The sequence below is a fragment of the Hemicordylus capensis genome, chromosome 3 (genome assembly GCF_027244095.1).
Source record: "Hemicordylus capensis ecotype Gifberg chromosome 3, rHemCap1.1.pri, whole genome shotgun sequence".
Lineage (NCBI taxonomy): Eukaryota > Metazoa > Chordata > Lepidosauria > Squamata > Cordylidae > Hemicordylus > Hemicordylus capensis.
In genome coordinates, this window is record NC_069659.1 from 137,474,431 (window position 1) to 137,487,042 (window position 12,612).

Sequence of the window (12,612 nt, forward strand, 5' to 3'; positions counted from 1 at the left end):
CATAACAACCAACCAGTGAAGCCCTTGGCAGGGCGTTCTCGCCATTTTAAAGTAATGGCTGGCAACGGTAGTATTGTCCCCTGCCATTGTCCTCTGACCCGGAAATCTACCCCATAATTCCAGATGCGTAAAGAGGGCTCGCTATGGTGAGCGGGAAGCAATCGCCACATGCCGAGCGGCAGGCATACACTACACTAAAAATGAAATAAAATCATGCACACAAAGTTGAGCACTTGCATTGCAAGCAGATGCTGGGAGTCGGCCCTCTCTCCTTCCCTCTTGAGTCCCGAACGGAATTCCCGACCCGCACCACCACACAAATGAAGCCCCGCGGCGAGCCCAGCCTGCTCGGCGGCTCGCAAGAGTTCGAGAGGCTTTCAGCCAGCAGCATCGTTACTTCGAGCAATCAAATACCAAGAGATGCCCCACGCCTCCCGGCGTCCCCCCAATGAGTAGAGAAGGAGGCGGAGCGCAGCCCGGGAGCCTGAGTGGGTGGAGGGGGCTGTGGGAAGGGCCTGGGGAAGTTGGGGCAGCAGCCTACAAAGGATGCGAAATTTGAAAGGTCCTTTAGCGCTAGGATTCTCCCTTCAGCCGGAGCTCTAGGACTGCTGAGACCCCACGACTCTGAAGCAGCAACAGTAGCAGGCTAGCAGCGCCGGGTAAGAGAGAGACGCTTTCGAAGTTTGCCGAGAGCTCCTTCCACACTCTACATTCTGCACGCGCCCCGTGGGAATCGTTGTACACGCGTTCTGCGCTTTTCGCTACTTATTGAGGGGTGGGGTGGGGGGACCTTCGTTGTTTCGGTCTTAGTTTGAGTTGGGTCACAGCCGTCGCACAACTACAGGTTTCTTTTTAAGTTTGATTTCGAAGATAGATGGCTACACACTCAAGGGGTGGACTACATGTGAGTGCTGTCTGCGGTAAGGTATTCTCTTTAGTGAATGGGGCCCCTAGCTCAGTGTGGTAGGAGCATCTGCTTTGCATGTAGAGGGTCCTAGGTTCATTCCCTGGCCATCTCCAGGTAGGGCTGGGAAAGACTCCTGCTTTGAACCCTTGGGGAAGCCGCTGCCAGTCAGTGTTGGCAATACTGAGCTAGACGGACCAATGGCCGGTCTGGCTCGGTACAAGGCAGCTTCCTAGGTTCCTAATAGTTAACCTAAGAGTCCCATGTTTAGTTCAGTTTATTAAGGCATACATTTCAAACCAGCCGTCTCTCTTTTGTGCCGAGCTGGGGAAAAGCGGGGCGGGGGTCCTCCTCGGTTTGGAAAAGGGGAAGAAGGCGGCGGCGACTCGGACGCGAGCAGCGGTTCCTTCGGAATGCCTTTTCTCGCCTCTGCTGCTGGGGCGAATCGAATTCCATGGGGAAGTTGTTCTAGGGACCTTCCGCATTGCTGGACATGTTGCAAAGTAAAACGCCGCTCCAGAGAAACTCTTCTGGTCGGATTCAAGAGAGAAAACGGCGGGCTCTTCCGTTCTCGCTTAAAATGTTTAGGAGCAGTTAGACGCTCTGCTGGAGGATTAGGCGGGGGCGTCTCTCAAAAACGTCGCTGGCAGGGAACTAAAGCACGCCGGGTCCTGCTTTTGATGCTAAAATCGAGTGGGCTGTAGCGACAGTTTCCCGATTGACTCTCTTTCTCATTTCACACCAGCTTTAAACAAAACAAAACTCTCCTCTCTGTGTTAGTCCTAAGCAAGATGTGGTTTATACAGACATACGCACCCACCCACCCACTTCCGGTCTGGTATTCTTTTTGTTATCATTGTATGAGCATTGTCAGCATTCACAGTGTAATCGTGCTGGAAGAAAGGGATATGAAGGACATCTATTGATTTGATTGATTGATTGATTTGATTTGTATACCGCTCTTCCAAAATGGCTCAGGACATCTAGACCAACTTCATACGCTACGATTTGCAGACACATGGGTACCAAGTTATTCCTGTTGCAATGTGTGTTAAGTCATTCTGTGTGGTATGTCATTCTCCTCTCTGCTGAAACCTTGGTTTGGTCACCAAGGGCAAAGAAAATCTTGATCTACAAGAGTCTTGAGTAGCAAATAGAATGCATATGTTGATGCTTGCGCCGTTCTATGCCTGTGCACTCAAAATAAACAAAGTCGGGGTGTGGAGATCTTTTTGATTAAAAACATCTAACTTTTAGAACAGACACTTCCTAATCTATCTGGATTAAAACACTGTAGGCTGGGTGTGGGGAATTGGTTCTCTAATTGCCTCACCATTTTGACCAAATTGTAAGCAAAGTCTAGACCTATCTACATGGGTGTGTGTGTGGGGGGGGGTTAGTGGATCTGTGCATTCAGATATGTCCTGTTTATATGCATAGTTTATTTAGGAAGCTTAATTCAGTGGCACTGGCTGCCTCTTGGGACTGGAGGGGCCAGAGGGAAGGAAGCTAGGGTAAGGTTGGACCTGCCTACTATTAGCCCCACCTGAGTTAGAAAGATCCAGCCCATGGTTTTGTCCAGACAGGTTATTTACTTGTTTCAACCAAAACCACTATCATTCACACCAGCACTTGGCAGCGGGCTATCTAGTGCTGATTTAGTGCTAAATCCTTCCCTTGGTTGGCTATGAGTAAAGGAATGCTGCCCTTAGAGTAATTCATGGTGGATGTCAGTGAGGAAAGTAGCAATGCCCCTGCCCTTCTCCAGTCCTCATGCAGCTGTTTTTCCCCAGTAGCTCTATCCCTTCTTCTATCAGCATTGCCTCTAGTTCCTCCCCTCCTTGCAATCTCAGCCCTCTCCTCCTCACTCCATGCAGGATTAGGCTAAGAAGGTCAACTGAAGTGTGGAGGGTTTGGAGCTTTGAATGCCTATTTGCAGGTAGCACCTGCACACGCACAATCCACACTGCTTGAAAATAACACAATGTATTTGGTCACACACAGAACCCACTAGTTTCCTTTCTTCTCATAAACATGCACATACGGTATTCTATATTTTATTTTTTATTTTTTAAAGCAAGCTTTATTTCTCCCTTTCTCACAATATAAAGATTTCTGGGATACGTGCTTGGGCTGCAATCCTATGCACACAGCAGTTACTTGTGAGTAAGCCCCAATGAGCTCATTAAGGCTTTACTTGGAATAAATTCAACCATACAAAGCGCAAATAAATTCAACCATACAAAGCACAAACCTGTCCAAAGAACTTATGCTGAGGACTTTTCCTTTCAATACCACTAACACTCATAAAAAGAGAGAGAACAAAACGCAAAATAAACCAGCAGCAAACAAAAAACTGGCATAAGGACTATAGAGTGGTGGAACTACTTGGTTATTATTATTAACAAGAGTGAAGGCAAGGAAAAGAAAAGGAGAGGAGAAAAGGGCTGGCTTCCCTCTAACTCAGATGGGCTAATGGTCTGACTCAGTATATGGCAGCTGCCTATGTTCCTCTCCAGAGGGAAGCCAGCCCCTTTCTCCACAATCAGCGCTTCTACCAAACCTTAGAAGACAATGGATTTCTCTAGCATTTGCTGAGAGCTCTCTTCTTTTCCTTTTTTTAAAAAGGCACTGGCAAATCTTGGCAACCTTCAGAGATTTAGAGAATGAGGGAGAAAGTGAGAGATATGGTGGACTCTCTGAGTATTTTTTTTTTACTAACAAGCAAACAGCCCCTTGCCTTCACTCTTGTTCTGGGACTTCAAGCCAAGCCTCTTGCTAGGACCCTTACCTTTCTCTTACTCTCTCACCTCTTGAGGGAAAATAGAGGGAAGTGAGTTAGTTAAGGCTTCCAAAATAAACAAGGCATTTTAACTGAAATTACTAATTGGCAACTTCAAACTTATCCCATTTGAAACGTCTGTGTCTTATGCACATTTTTTTTAAAGGAGTCAGAGACTATTGTCTTCTCTTCATAGGCAGCCGAACAGGCACAGCTTGAAAACCAGGCCAGTCCAAAATAACCAAGTAGTTCCACCAAGCTGTAGTCCTTATGCCAGTTTTTGTTTGCTGCTGGTTTGTTATTTTGTGTTTTACTCTCTCTCTCTTTGTGAGTGTTAGTAGTATTGAAAGGAAAAGTCCTCAGCATAAGTTCTTTGGACAGGTTTGTGCTTTGTATGGTTGAATTTATTCCAAGTAAAATCTTAATGAGCTCACTGGAGCTTACTCACAAGTAACTGCTGTGTACATAGGATTGCAGCCCAAGGACGTATCTCAGAAATCTTTATATTGTGAGAAAGGGAGAAATAAAGCTTGCTTTTAAAAATAAAATACTGTATGTGCATGTTTATGAGCAGAAAGGAAACTAGTGGGTTCTGTGTGTGACCAAATATATTGTGTGATTTTCAAGCAGTGTGGAATTGTGTATGCAGGTGCTACTTGCAAATATTCATTATTTATTTATTTATTTATTTATTCATTCGATTTATATACCACCCTTCCAAAACGGCTCAGGGCAGTTTACAACAGAATAAAAACAAGTAAAACCAGTTAACAATTAAAATCAAAACTATAAAAACAGAATAAAACCAATTAAACATTCAAACAGCTAAAAACCCTGGAGAACCAGGACAAACATTAAAACAATTAAAACAAATTAAAAACCCTGAAAGGCCAGGCCAAACAGATGGGTTTTAAGGGCTCTCTTGAAGGTCACTAAGGATTTAAGATTATGAATTTCTGCTGGGAGTGCATTCCACAGCGCGGGAGCAGCTACAGAGAAGGCCTGCCTCTGAGTCGCCACCAGATGATCCGGTGGTAACTGGATATGGACCTCCTCAGATGACCTTAACGTGCGGTGGGGATAATGTAAAAGAAGGTGCTCTCTAAGCTATCTTGGGCCCAAGCCATTCAGGGCTTTAAAGGTAATAACCAGCACTTTGTATTTTGCCTGGAAACATATTGGCAGCCAGTGTAACTGTTTCAAAACAGGCATAAAATGGTCTCTCCTGGTTGCCCCAGAGACTAATCTGGCTGCCGCATTCTCTCAACTAACTGAAGTTTCCGGACTACGTACAAAGGTAGCCCCACGTAGAGCACATTGCAGTAGTCAAGCTGGGAGGTTACCAGCTGATGCACCACTGTTTTGAGATCATCCTCTTCAAGGAGTGGGCACAGCTGTCGAATCAGCCGAAGCTGATAGAAAGCACTCCTGGCCATGGCATCCACCTGAGATACCAGGGTGAGGCCTGGGTCCAGGAGTACTCCCAAGCTGCGCACCTGCTCCTTCTAGGGGAGTGTAACCCCATCCAGCACAGGAAGATCTAACACACCCCTCAGATTCTGAGCCCCCACAATGAGCACCTCCATCTTGCTTTGATTCAGCTTCAATTTGTTCTCCCTCATCCAGCCCATTACTGCCTGTAGGCAGGCATTTAGAGAATAAGTGCCATTTCCTGAAGATGAAAAGGAGAAGTAGATTTGGGTGTCATCAGCATAGTGATAGCACCCAGCACCAAATCTCCTGATGACTTCACCCAGTGGTTTCATGTAGATGTTAAAAAGCATTGGTGACAGAATGGAGCCCTGAGGGACTCCATATAACAGCTCCCATTTTGAGGAGCAACTGTCACCAAGCTCTATCATCTGGAATCTACCCGAGAGATAGGAAAGGAACCACTGCAAAGCAGTGCCCCCTATCCCCAACTCCCCCAGGCGATCCAGAAGGATACCATGGTCGATGATATCGAATGCCACCGAGAGATCCAGAAGAACCAGCAGAGTCACACTCACTCTGTTGATTCCCCAGTAAAGGCCATCCATCAGGCCGACCAAAGCTGTCTCAACCCCATAGCCAGCTCTAAAGCCAGTTTGAAACAGGTCTAGATAATCAGTTTCCTCCAAGACTACCTGGAGCTGGTCAGCCACCACCCTCCCAATCACCTTGCCCTTGAATGAAATAGACATTCAAAGGAAGCTCCAACCCCTTTAAATTGTTTGTCTTAGCCTAGTCCTGCATTGGATGAGGAGAGGGCTGAGATTGCAAAGAGGGGGAGAAGTGGAGGCAATGTCTTGTCTACACAGACTGGCAGTGACTTCTCCAAGGTTGCAAGCAGGAATCTCTCTCAGCCCTATCTTGGAGATGCCAGGGAGGGAACTCGAAACCCAGATGTTCTTCCCAGAGCGGCCCCCTCCCCTAAGGGATGTGCTAACAAGTTGTCTCCCATTCAGATGCAACCAGGATGGGCCCTGCTTAGCAAAGGGGACAATCCATGCTTGCTACCACAAGACCAGCTCTCCTCCTCTAGAGGGTGGTGGTTGGGGTGGGGGGAAGAGGGGAATCTGGAGATAGGTATCCAGGGTTCCTACCTGTTCTGAACTCCATTTGCTTGCAGACTGGGTTCTCCCATTTTGCACAAACATATCCTGAATGTCTGCCCAGCCTTCCTAAAGGGACCCTGGGAAATCAGATTTCTGGGCTGGCTTAGTTTGCTGGCTGCTGGTCAGAATAGGTGCTTGTAAGCTATTCTGATTGGTTGGGGGCAGAGCTAGCCCCTGCCTACCCTGAAGGAGAAAAAGAAAAGTGCATCCTGATTGTTTCTGGGACACTAAATGTGTAATTTGGGTAGTAAATAAGTATGGTGATTACTTCATTTGAGGTCAGCAGATCTCACTGAATACCCTAAGAGGGAGGAAATGGATTTATAAAGGAATTCAGAAACAAATTGTTCTAGTAAGAACTAATCTGCCTGCTTTCCTTTCACCATCCCTATAATAGGACTAAATTTGGTCCAGATTGGATAGGCAGTTCACGTTAGCCCACTTGCACCTCAAATGTTCATGTGTCTGCCATCTTGAATCAGGGTGGATGATGTTAAATACTACACCCATGCGCTGCCCTGTGTGTCTCTAAACCTGTAGCAAATTTGGTTCAAATTGGTTAGGTGGTTCACAAGTTTGCCCAATTGTTCACTTGTCTGCCATCTTGAATCGGGGTGGATGACATCATCACAAACTATGCCATTGAGGTGTCCCTTTGTGTCTCTATAACTGTACCTGGTTTGGTTCATATTGGTCCCGGCATTGCGAAGTTGATGGCGGGGTCTGGGGTGGGGGGAGACATTTTTTTATTATTATTTTTATTGTTAAATTTATATACTGCCTTTCATTAAAGCAATTCCAAGGCGGTTTACAGCAAAAAATTTAAACACAAGATGGTAAGAAAGACACAATTAAAATATTAAGTGAAAAAAAAATTAAACAAATCTGATTGGGCAAAAAGCCAAGATTTTACACTTTTTCTAAAAGCTGTGATGGAGACCGAGGAGCGAATAGCCAGTGGGAGAGCATTCCAGAGTCTGGGGGCAGCAACAGAGAAGGCCCTGTCCCGCATGCACGACAACCGAGCCTCCCTCATTGTTGGCACCCGGAGCAAAGCCCCCTCAGATGACCTCGTCAAGCGGGCAGCAACCCTTGGGAGCAGGCGGTCCCTCAGGTATCCTGGGCCCAAACCATTAAGGGCTTTAAAGGTCAAAACCAGCACCTTGAATTGGACCCAGAAACAAACTGGTAGCCAGTGCAGCTCTTTCAAAATGGGTGTGATGTGCTCCCACCGGGCAGCTCCAGATAAAACCCTAGCTGCCGCATTTTGCACTAGCTGCAGTTTCCAGATATTCTTCAAGGGCAGCCCCACGTAGAGTGAGTTACAGTAATCCAGCCTTGACGTGACTAAGGCATGAGTAACCGTGGCCAGATCTGCCTTCTCGAGAAAAGGACACAGCTGGCGCACTAGCCGAAGCCGTGAAAAAGTACATCTGGCCACCGCCTCCACCTGAGCTTCCAAAAGCAGAGCCCGGTCCAGTAGTACCCTCAAGCTGCGTACTTACTCCTTCAAGGGGAGTGCAACCCCATCCAGAACCGGTAAAATCTCCTCATCCCGATTGGCTCGCATACTGACCAACATTACCTCTGTCTTGTCCGGATTCAATTTCAGTTTATTAGCCCACATCCAACCCATCACGGCCTCCAGACCCCGATTCAGGACATCCACCGCCTCCCTAGGATCAGGTGACAAGGAGAGATAGAGCTGAGTGTCATCCGCATATTGCTGACAACTCAGTCCAAGTCCCTGGATGACCTCTCCCAGTGGTTTCATGTAGATGTTAAACAGCATGGGAGACAAGACCGAACCCTGCGGGACTCCACAGGCCAATGGCCACGGAGCCGAGCAGTAGTCCCCCAGCACCACCTTCTGGACCCTCCCCTCAAGAAAGGACCAGAACCACTGCAACGCAGTACCTCCGATTCCTATACTTGAGAGGCGGCCCAGAAGGATACCATGGTCGATGGTATCGAATGCCGCCGAGAGGTCCAGCAGAACCAACAGGGACGCACTCCCCCTGTCTAGTTCCCGGCATAGGTCATCCACTAGAGCGACCAAAGCAGTCTCAGTCCCATATCCGGGGCGGAAGCCAGCTTGAAAAGGGTCCAGATAATCCATATCATCGAAGACCCTCTGCAGCTGGGACACCACCACACACTCTATCACCTTGCCAAAAAAGGGCAGGTTAGAGACCAGTCTATAGTTGTCCAGGTTGGAGGAATCAAGGGAGAGCTTTTAAAATAATGGTCTTACTTTTTTAGTAAGTTCATTACTTTTTTAAGTAAGACCATTAATGGTCTTACTTCTTTAATAATGGTCTTACATCGTGCCTCCTTGAGGCACGATGGCATCTTGCCCTCCTTTAATGAGGCATTGATAATCACCTCCAACCATCTACCTGCCCCCCTCCCTGGCAGCTTTTATTAGGCATGAAAGACAAGGGTCAAGAGTACACGATGTCGCCCGCACACTGCCCAGGATCTTGTCCACATCCTCAGGCTGCACCAGCTGAAAAGAATCCAACAGAATAGGACCAGATGGTACCAGAGGCACGTCTGCTGGAACTGCCAAAACTCTGGAGTCCATCAGCACAGATGTGAGTGACTTTATCCGCAAAGTGACATGCAAATTGATCACAGCGGGCTGTGGATGGTTCCTCCCCCATTTCCTGGGGGGATGTGTGCAGCAGTGTCTTAGCTACACGAAACAGCTCCTCCGGTCTGCACTGAGCAGAAGCAATGGAGGTGGAGAAAAAGCCGCCCCCACTGCCATGGAGTAGGCCCTAAAATGGGGTCTAGCCCGTGTTTAGTTGGATTTGTCACGACTCTTCCTCCAGTGTCGTTCCAGCCGTCGCCCAAGTTGTTTCATTGCCCTAAGCTCTGAGGAAAACCAAGGAGCCGAATGAGCTCCACCAAGCCGGAGAGGGCGTTTAGGAGCAACCGTGTCAACAGCCCGGGCCGTCTCTCCATTCCAGAGATCGACCAGGGCCTCGACAGGGTCACCATCTCTGGACACTGGAAACTCCCTGAGGGTCTTCTGAAATCCAAGTGGATCCATAAGCCTCCGGGGGCGGACCATTCTAATCGGCCCACCTCCCCTGCAGAAGGCAGACGGAGCAGTCAGATTAAACCCCACTAGATGATGATCTGTCCATGACAAGGGAGTTATCTCAAACTCCCCCACCTCCAGATCATTTATTCCCCAGTCGGCAAATTCCAGATCCAGAGTATGTCCTGTCATGTGGGTAGGGCCCGATACCAATTGAGACAGGCCCATGGTTGCCATGGAGGCCATGAAATCCTGAGCCGCACCCACTAGGGGGGCCTCAGCGTGGTCATTGAAATCCCCCAAGACGATAAGCTTGTGGGAACCCAAGGCCACCTCTGAGATCACCCCCGCCAGCTCAGGGAGGGAGACTGAAGTGCAGCGGGGTGGTCGGTACACCAACAGAATCCCCAGCCTATCTCGGAGGCCCACCCTCAAGGACAAACACTCGAAATTCTGAGATTGCCTGACTGGGCACCAGGAAATGGGGAGGGTCTCTCGATAGATGACCGCAACGACCCCCCCACCCCTCCAGGTGGGGCTGCTGCACAATCAGGAAACCTGGAGGACAGAGCTGAGAGAGACCAACCTCGCCCAGCTCATCCAACCAGGTCTCCGTCACACATACCAGGTCAGCATGCTCATCCACAATCAAATCGTGGATGAGAGATGTTTTAGCATTAACCGACCTGGCATTCAGCAGCAGCACCCTAATCCTCGAGGGAGTGTTCTCAGAGCTCCCAGGGGTTTCAGCATTGGGAGAAGAGCTGGAAATAGGAACAGGCCTCAGTTGCCTGGACCGTTTCCCCCTGTAACGGCCAACCCAACTCCCACCGCCATATCTCCCTCTGCCCGCTACCAGTGGTATTGCTGCCCCCACACCACCCCCACTTTCCTGCTCTCCCAGACACATCCCTCAGTCCAAAACAAACACAGCTCCACTACTTAACCAGGTGTCAGACTTATGCTGAATTCTGACCCAAGGCTGAGAGCCACAAGGAGAGAGTGCCAAGAGGCTTGCGCCCGTGACTCAGCCTGAACTTTAAAGGAGCCCCATAGTTGATGCTGCTGTGGGGAAGGAAGAAGAAGAAAATAGAGAAAGGAAAAACACTCCAGGGAGGTATGGGGAGACTGTTGTCATTGGTGTTCCTGCTCAGAAGTCCACCAAACTTGGACTCTTCAACCCTCTGGCTACTGCTGCAGGGTGACCTCATAGGCTAAAAAGCCAATGCCATCTTCTGGCAAGCAGCAGAAATGCAAGAGAGGAAGAGAGATGTTTGGTGAGAGAATGTGGGGCTTGCAAGGAGGAGAACAATGTCCCTTCCCAAATGAGGAGCCTCCATTGGCTTAATGTAGAAGATTTCTATTCAGCTATAGTAAAGTTGTAGCAAAGCTACTGATAATAATGACAAATGTTATGACTATCTGGATCATAAAAAAAAAGAATTGTTTATGCTCATTAGAGAGGATTTGAACTTTTACCTTCTTGCATTTGCCATTTGTATGCTCTACTGCACTAAGCTGCCAGATGTCACCCAGATTTAACCTATAATGTTTAGATGTTCATATTTGGATTTTGAGTTTGTGTTTGGTTTTTTTGCTCCGAAGATTTGTGGGACAGAACACTGCAAGATTTGGGTCTCATGACAACTGGAAATCTTATTCCAATGTATTTTAAATCCAATAGGCATATACAAAACACTTTAACCCCCAGTCATCTTGGTACCAGGTTTGCCCAAAGAACTGCCTTATTGGTTTTGCAGGGCCCATGCAATCCATGACCTAATGCTTTTATGAAAACCTATAAAGAGCTGTTTAAACCAAAAATATGAATAATTAATTATAAGATGCTACTAAATAACAATATAAATAACTTACTTGAAATTGCGTAAGTAGCTACAGAAAGTGGTTAAATTTGTTAAACTGGAGGATGGTTAATAGTGAAATTTGCTAAAATGGAGGATGGTGTACCATAATTCCATAGTGTAATCAAACTTTCATTAACTCCCCCACCCCAGTAAGATTTCAGATGCAAAAAATTTAATAATTTAGATTTTGCTCTTGCCTGTTTCATAGTGTGTGCACTATTTCATACAGAAGAGAAACAATGAGCTTTCTATATTTTTCTAAATATTGGTGCACATCCATTTTTAAAAGCATTGTTCAGAGTATCTGTTGCAGGAAATCATTTCCACCTGAAGTTGTAGCAGCCTTGCTTTTGGTTAGAGCAGATAAAGCTGAAAGTCATGTAGAATCAGCCAGCTAAGGGAGTTCACATGCTATGCAGCAAACAAAATTGCAAACACACCAATATTCCACTATCACTTTCCACAGCAGTGTGACTGATATGTAGATATGTGTCTGGGAATCCTGAGCTAGTTGGTGTTTGAAGTGTAATGTTTGCTGTGTAACATGCATAGTTGTCCCTTAAAAGTCCCAGGTCAGAGACTGGAAGAACTAGTGACAGATGAAAGACTGCTAAATGTAAGCATTTTGTTGCTGGTTTCTTAGTAAAAGGTTTAGGAACCATTGAACAAACCAGAGAATGCACATAGCTCTTTTAAAATAAATTAAAATTCTGCACATCAGTTACTTGGTGGAAAAGGGAGAAGGGAAGGAATCATAAATGAGAAATGCCAGTGTGGTGCAGTGGTTAGTGTTGAACATAGACCATGGAGACATGAATTCAAATCCCCTCTCAGTGATGAACTCACTGGTGACCTTGGGTCCTTCACCATCTCTTAACCTAACCTAATTCACAGGGTTATTGCAAGAATAAAATTGGTGGGAGATGTGTGTGCCACCTTGAGCTCCTTGGAGGAAGGGTGGAGTACAAATGTAATATAATAATTCATCCCCATTGACAGGATTTCAGCTCTGTTTAAAGAACTGGAAACCCCAAGGTATTCTAAAGTAAGTGGCACCAAAAATTAACCAAAAAGGAAAGGGTAGCTGTAGTGTGCCCATGCATCTTCTCATGCCTTAGGGAAGCTGAGCTGACATCACATTGTCATTACAAATTGAAGACACCAACATCCAGGCATGTGATTATAATGATTCTTTATCTATAGCTGTGATGGCCAACTCTCCTGGAAGGTCAGTTCCAATGATTAAGATAATGCCACTCTAGGGAGCAGAGACATGCAGCCCGCTTTCCTCTATGTCTTGGTGTGTGTGTTGTCTCATGCTATGACTCTCTGTGCTATAGCCAGGCCCATAAGCCCTTGTGATGGGCTTGTGTAGGTCCTGCTGATCCTTTCTCTTTACATTTGGATACATCTTA

General features: G+C 46.9%; 1 protein-coding gene across 1 annotated transcript in view; it reads left to right on the forward strand.

The window, feature by feature from the left end:
• The first annotated feature begins 359 nt into the window (after nt 1-359).
• The window catches only part of LOC128349603 (parapinopsin-like), a 95,591-nt gene continuing 83,338 nt past the window's right edge, over nt 360-12,612 (forward strand). Inside the window, exon 1 of the mRNA XM_053306203.1 lies at nt 360-659. The gene's annotated coding sequence lies outside the window, so the exon portion shown is untranslated. The remainder of the gene's footprint in view (nt 660-12,612) is intronic.